Raw genomic sequence first — 6,303 nt, forward strand, 5'->3', positions numbered from 1 at the left:
GTGATGGAGATGTGTGCGTGTGTGTGTGTGTGTGTGTGTGTGTGTGTGTGTGTGTGTGTGTGTGTGTGTGTGTGGGAGCAGTAGGGATGAATAATTTAAAACGGCAGCAGCCCAGAGAGATAAGAGGCCCGGAGCCGGGACGCGCTCACACACACACACACACACACACACACATGCGCGCACACACACCCACATATGAAAACACAGAGCTCTCCCAGAGCTTCATCTGACAAAGACAGGTGACCCCACAAGGTCGAGGTGGATGGAGGGATGGTAGAAGAGAGACAAGAGGATGAGGGGAGAGAGAGAGAGAGAGAGAGAGAGAGAGAGAGAGAGAGAGACACAGGAGAAGGTGAGTCTCTCTGGAGAGGGGACGATTCACCCTTCCTTGACTGCAAAACAGTGGGAGAGGCAAAGCGAAAAAGAGAAGAAGTGAGAGAAAGAGGAAAAGAAAAAGACGGAGGCTTTGAGAGATCAAGTATCGATTCAAGCAGTTTAGGCAGAGAAGAGCCATTGTGTCGTTGCCAAGACTGCAAACACACTCGTCCTGCGCTGCTCCCACGTTTGGATGCAGTCCGTCCGTCTGCCGTGTCACACACACCGGCGAGCGTGACGTGAGGAGCCGCGGGGGTCACGACCCGAGCACACGCACGCACACGCACGCACACGCACCCCACCTTCGCCCCCCTCCCCCGCAGGGTTCACGGTCACGCCCGGCCCCAAACACACCCTCCCCGGTCCAGCTGGCCACGCAGCTGAAGCCACGCCCGTCTGAAGCCACGCCCCCCCGCCCCGCCCCCTCTCATGCCACCACCCCTCCACTGCATACCGCTTCCTTCCTCCTGACCGGGTCACGTGCAGGTGAGGGGTTCAGCCGCAGGTGTGCAAACGGGCCGCCGCCCACACCTGCCGGGTCGGCCAATCGTAAGCAAGCCACACAGCAGCTACCCGTATCCTGGACCAGCTCGAGCGTGACCAGATTATCCTCGCTGGCGCCAGACAGACCGAACACGCTACCTGCAGCACAGGCACTGGTGCGGGTGTGTGTGTGTGTGTGTGTGTGTGTGTGTGTGTGTGTGTGTGTGTGTGTGTGTGTGTGTGTGATTGTGTGTGTTTGTGTGTGTATGTGTGTGTAGGTGTGTGTAGGTGTGTAGGTGTGTGTGTGTGTGTGTGTGTGTGCATGAGTAGGTGTGTGTGTGCGTGTGTAGGTGTGTGTGAGTAGGTGTGTGTAGGTGTGTGTGTGTGTGTAGATGTATGTGTGTGTGTGTGTGTGTGTGTGGTGTGTGTGTGTGTGTGTGTGTGTGTGTGTGTGTAGGTGTGTGTGTGTGTAGGTGTGCGTGTGTAGGTGTGTGTGTAGGTGTGTGTAGGTGTGTGTGTGTGTGTGTGTTTGTGTGTGTGTGTGTGTGTGTGAGTGTGTGTCTTGTCTTATTTTCAGATACTCAGTGCCAAATAGTTCCCATTAGTTTTGAGCTTCTGATTCGTTCTGTAGTTGTGTCTGCGTGCGACTACTATGGTGGCCATATGGGAGAAGGTGGCACAAAGGGGTGAAGGGTTAAAGGTCACCTCCAAAGGCGTTTGATGTGGGATTTCACGTCTGCTCGCGTGCTCGCCCAGACCTCCATCACTGCAGCAAATCTCCAAAGAAGATTCCTGAAGAAAAGATCACCATCACAAAGGGGGCACATGTTGTGTCTGCTCACATCGACATTCCTGCTTGTGAGGCTACCGCACGCGCACACGTCTGTCCAACGCATTTGTTAAGCTAAATTCATCCACGAGTTGCTCTACCTGCTCCCTGCTCGACACGCTGAAGGCCGCCCCCCACCGTGCAGTACCAGCCGCGGCCACATGGTGTCACTGTACGCATTCGGAAACACAGGCCGAGGCCCTCACTGCAGCTCCGCCGCTTTCACACGGCGACAACACGGCAAACATTGTACACAGACGCGAACACAACCCCCACAAACAGATACTGCAGATAACCAGGACGGTACAAAAATAGTCCCATTGAAAATAATAAGAACAAGATGAATGTCTGAAGCGATATTAATTCCGATAACGGCGTCATATTCGACTCCTCTCACTCTGTAATGACACGAGCTGGAGTGTGAGGAGAGATGGCGGCTCGTCTTCTCCACTTGTGTTCTTCTCGTCGTATCTCGCCCTCTCCGCTGGGCTGTGGGAACAGGAGCTCCGTATGCCCGTCACCCGTCTACTACACTCCTACATCCCTACCCCACCACCGAGTGGTCCGCCCGGAGACTCGGGCGCTTGAAGGAACTTGAAGGAACCGGTCTGCCTTCTCTCCCAAGTCCTCGCCTCAGGCCTTGCGCGCCCAGTTCATTTATATCTCTCCTTCACTCTGTAATGTCCTCTGTTATCCACCTCTGTAGGGCCGAGAGGCTCCTCGCTGGGACAGGGAGACACAATTTCATCACATCACAGGTATGATCAGTATAACATGGGTCATAGGAAGGTCTGGTGACCCCCCCCCCCCCCCCCCCCGCTGTTTCGGCCCCACGTCCTCCACTGATGTGTGTGAGATCGACTGCAGGACCACAGCGGATCTACAGTGTCAGTCACCACACACCTGCATCAACTCCCAAATATATATATATATATATATATATATAGTATATATATAATATATATATTATATATATATATATATATATTTATAATAAAATAAACGATTATAAATAAAAAAATAATAAGTATAAGTTATATAAATATAATAATACCACATCTACTACCTGCAAACAATTAACAATATATTTTCCCAACTCAAATAAACTAAAATTGAAAAAAATATATATTAATGTAATTTTATCTGAGATGTTGTAATGTAAGAAAATCAGAGATGAAAAACTTTTTTCCCCCTGTAACTCCGGTTAGTTTCCATAATTCTGAGTAGTTTAATGACATTTGAATGAAAAATTATTTCCTTTAGCCAAGGCCTCTGGGTTTGAGGTGTTACGATTGAACAGTCATCGTTTCTCGGTACAGAAGTGCCTCGTCTTTGGTGAAGTTAAAAATAGAATTTACATCTATTAATCAATTTAGACACAGAACAAAATCACCGTAGCATGTGCATAAATATTTGTTTCTTCACATAATCACCAGTATTTAATAATATTATTTATAAAACCTAAATAATTAATAAAACTGTTGAAATGTGATATTAACATATTTTCTCTGTAAAAGTGATTTGGCTTGGATTTAAATCAACCTCGTTTCAATGCATTCATGCATTATTATATTTGTCTGTATAATTATTACATTCTGCAATCATTTTTTAATCGGGCCATATAGTGTGAAAAGCAATTGTGGCGATGCAATTAAATCAGATGTTAATTAAATCTGATCTTGTTTTGTACATTAATTAAGTGGCAGTTTTAATCTAGTGTATCCACACACAGCACGCTGAGATACGGAGCGAAGGACTCATTTCGTGCTCGTAAACATCGCTTTTTATTTCGTTCGCAGCTACACTAGAAGGAGTGAAGCCCAGCACACAATTCAGATGCCACAGTGGCTCTCCCGAGCAAGAGGTCATAAATCATCAACTTTAATTAAGGCTCAGATGATGCTCAGAGCAGGTGGGTGTGTGCGTGCGTGCGGGTGGGGGCGGAGGGCGGGGCGGAGGGCGTAGGCACCGGTGTGAGTTTGGAAGTCTTCGCGGGGACGTGGAACAGTTGCATAAGGAAAGGGTGACTTCAAGAAAAAGAAGTCATTGGTCGCATCGTGTCTCTTTGTTTTATGTGGATGTGCCTGTGTGTGTGTGTGTGTGTGTGTGTGTGTGTGTGTGTGTGTGTGTGTGTATATGCATGCATGTCAATGTGTTTGTGTACACGCATACATGTAAAGAGGATTCATTCATTATGCTTAAATCAGCTTTTAAGGTTATCTGATCACTATGTAGGAGTAGTTCCTGGTAACAAGAAAGAGACAAGAGATAAGTGTGAAAATTTTCCCCTGCGGTCAGCAGTGGTATATACACACACACACACACACACACACACACACCCTCTTGCATTCACCCCCCCCCCCCCCCCCCCCACACACACACACACACCCCTCTTGCATTCACCCCCCCCCCCCCCCCCCCCCCCCCCACACTCACACACACACCCTCTTGCATTCACCCCCCCCCCCCCCCCCACACACACACACACACACAACCTCCCGCATTCACCCCCCCCCCCCCCCCCCCACACACACACACAGGTCAAGCCATGTCTAAACTACCTCTTAGCAAACAGAGAAACCCACACATCTCCTCCAACAGCACATTAGGCTAATTAACAAACTCATTTAAACCTGGAAAAATATTGATCATTGCGCATTCCAGAGATCTGCTACCGGCAGAGAGGAAATAAGAGAGAGAGGGGGGGGGGGGTAAATAAAAGAAAGAAAGAATAAGGAATATGGAAGGTGTGGGCAGCAAACTGTTTGTTGGCAATAGAGAATTTTAAATTACAGTTCAATCAGGGGAGGAGAAGAGGGGGGGGGGGTTAGGGGAGAGGGGTGGGTTGGGGGGGGTCTTCCACCTCTGATCCTCTCTCTACACGCTTAGTTAATATTTCACTGGATGAGAATACGCCAGCACGGGTGCATTTCACTCCCTGAATGAGAGGCAATCTTGCTCAGCCGACTCTAACAATAATTAGAATGGAGATTAAATAAAAATAATTAGAAAAAGTTCATCTAGTTTTGATGTATTAATTATTCAGTCCTGCTTTATTCCAAGTCTAATTATCTGCTTCACTGAAAATACTGAGATTTGTGTGACTCATAGAAATTACATTCATGTAATTATGTCAGCAATTTGGGGGGGAACTCAACTAAGCAACACGTCAGCTTTCCCCCCGCCTGCGTCCGTCTGCCCCGCCCCCCACTCACAAACCGCCGCCCACCCCCTGCCCCTATAAAGTAAGTTCCTTCGCAACTACTTATAACTTATAAGTTAATACTTTCTCCTTTCAAGACTGTCATAGAAATAATGGAAGCCAAGGCGAGATTATTTACTCTGGAAACGGCGTGCTCCTCTCTGACTGATTTCCGTCGTTTCCGGCGTTCGCCCGCCACACGCGCTTGTACCACAGCAAGTACAATGAACACAAGTACACACCCGTCCATTCTTGGGGCTGTAGATCATCATTTGCATATAAATGGAAAAAATATTTATTTTAACGGAACTGAGTAAAAAATAAAAAAAAATAAAAAAAAAACAAAACACACAAAAAAACCCCCGACAAAAAGGGTGGAGAGAAGTAGCGTTTGTGTGTGTTTTTTTCACGCTCAGGAGGCGAGCGTGCTGTGATATGTGTGTGTTAAAGAGCAGTGGGGTGGTGTAGCGGGTGGAGGCCTGAGGGGAGGAGAGGAGGAACGAGAGAGCGAGCCCGTTTTGAAACGAATGAGTGCAGGGAGCGTTATCACGCCGTCGAACGCAGGAGAAGCTGGGATTAAAGAGATGGACCGATTATTGCCCTCCATCTGTGTCCGAGTACAAGCTACGTCAGCTACACCGGCAGACGTGTTTAAATATGTATATAAGCTTTTACCGAGCTTTTTCACATTTATAAGGATATCAGCCTCTACAACGCGCAATGTAGCATATTACTCATAAGAGAGCGTTACGTGAACATCGTGAACCTCAAGATTTATTGTCAAAAGATCTCGGCTGACGTTAAAGTGGTGCTGATTTATCAAGGCTACTATCACAGATCCTCCATAGAAAGAAAAAAAAAGTCTTTACTGACACAAAGAACCCAGAATGTGCCTCTTGCATGTAAAAGCAGACATCTTCTTAAACTCCCTCCTGAACGCAAACCTGGACAACGGCCTTACAGCCAAACCAACACTTTCATCTTGGAGACCTAAAGAGTTTTTGGTGCATCCTTAAAGCTGCCTGAGAATGATAGCGTAGAAAGGGCGTCTGTACTCCAACTGTTGTAGTAGGAAGTATCGGGTCATCCAGCACATAGTATAGTAAGGGTGGATGAGAGTGAACATGCACACGCATGCACGAGAATCACGTCAGATGTACCGCTAGTGAGTGTGAAGTGGTGTGGGGGGGGCCTGTCTCAGTGCATCACACGTGTGGCACATCTTATCTGTTCTCTCTCTCGCTCCCTCCCTCTCTCTCTCTCTCTCTCTCTCTCTCTCTCTCTCTCTCTCTCTCTCAATCTCTGCGCCAACTTACATGCCTACTGAGACCATGGGCATTAGAACAAATGTCATATCCTCCTAAGAGATACGCAGACTGTGTATTAGCTTAAAATGCCACAAGTTTGCTATTAA

At 47.6% G+C, this 6,303-nt stretch overlaps 1 protein-coding gene across 1 annotated transcript in view; it reads right to left on the reverse strand.

The window, feature by feature from the left end:
- Nucleotides 1–672, reverse strand: part of LOC143498862 (uncharacterized) — a 3,017-nt gene extending 2,345 nt beyond the window's left edge. The window contains exon 1 of the mRNA XM_076993746.1: nt 1–672. This exon is cut by the window's left edge and continues 412 nt beyond it. The gene's annotated coding sequence lies outside the window, so the exon portion shown is untranslated.
- Nucleotides 673–6,303: the final 5,631 nt, after the last annotated feature.

Source organism: Brachyhypopomus gauderio, unplaced genomic scaffold, assembly GCF_052324685.1.
Source record: "Brachyhypopomus gauderio isolate BG-103 unplaced genomic scaffold, BGAUD_0.2 sc120, whole genome shotgun sequence".
Lineage (NCBI taxonomy): Eukaryota > Metazoa > Chordata > Actinopteri > Gymnotiformes > Hypopomidae > Brachyhypopomus > Brachyhypopomus gauderio.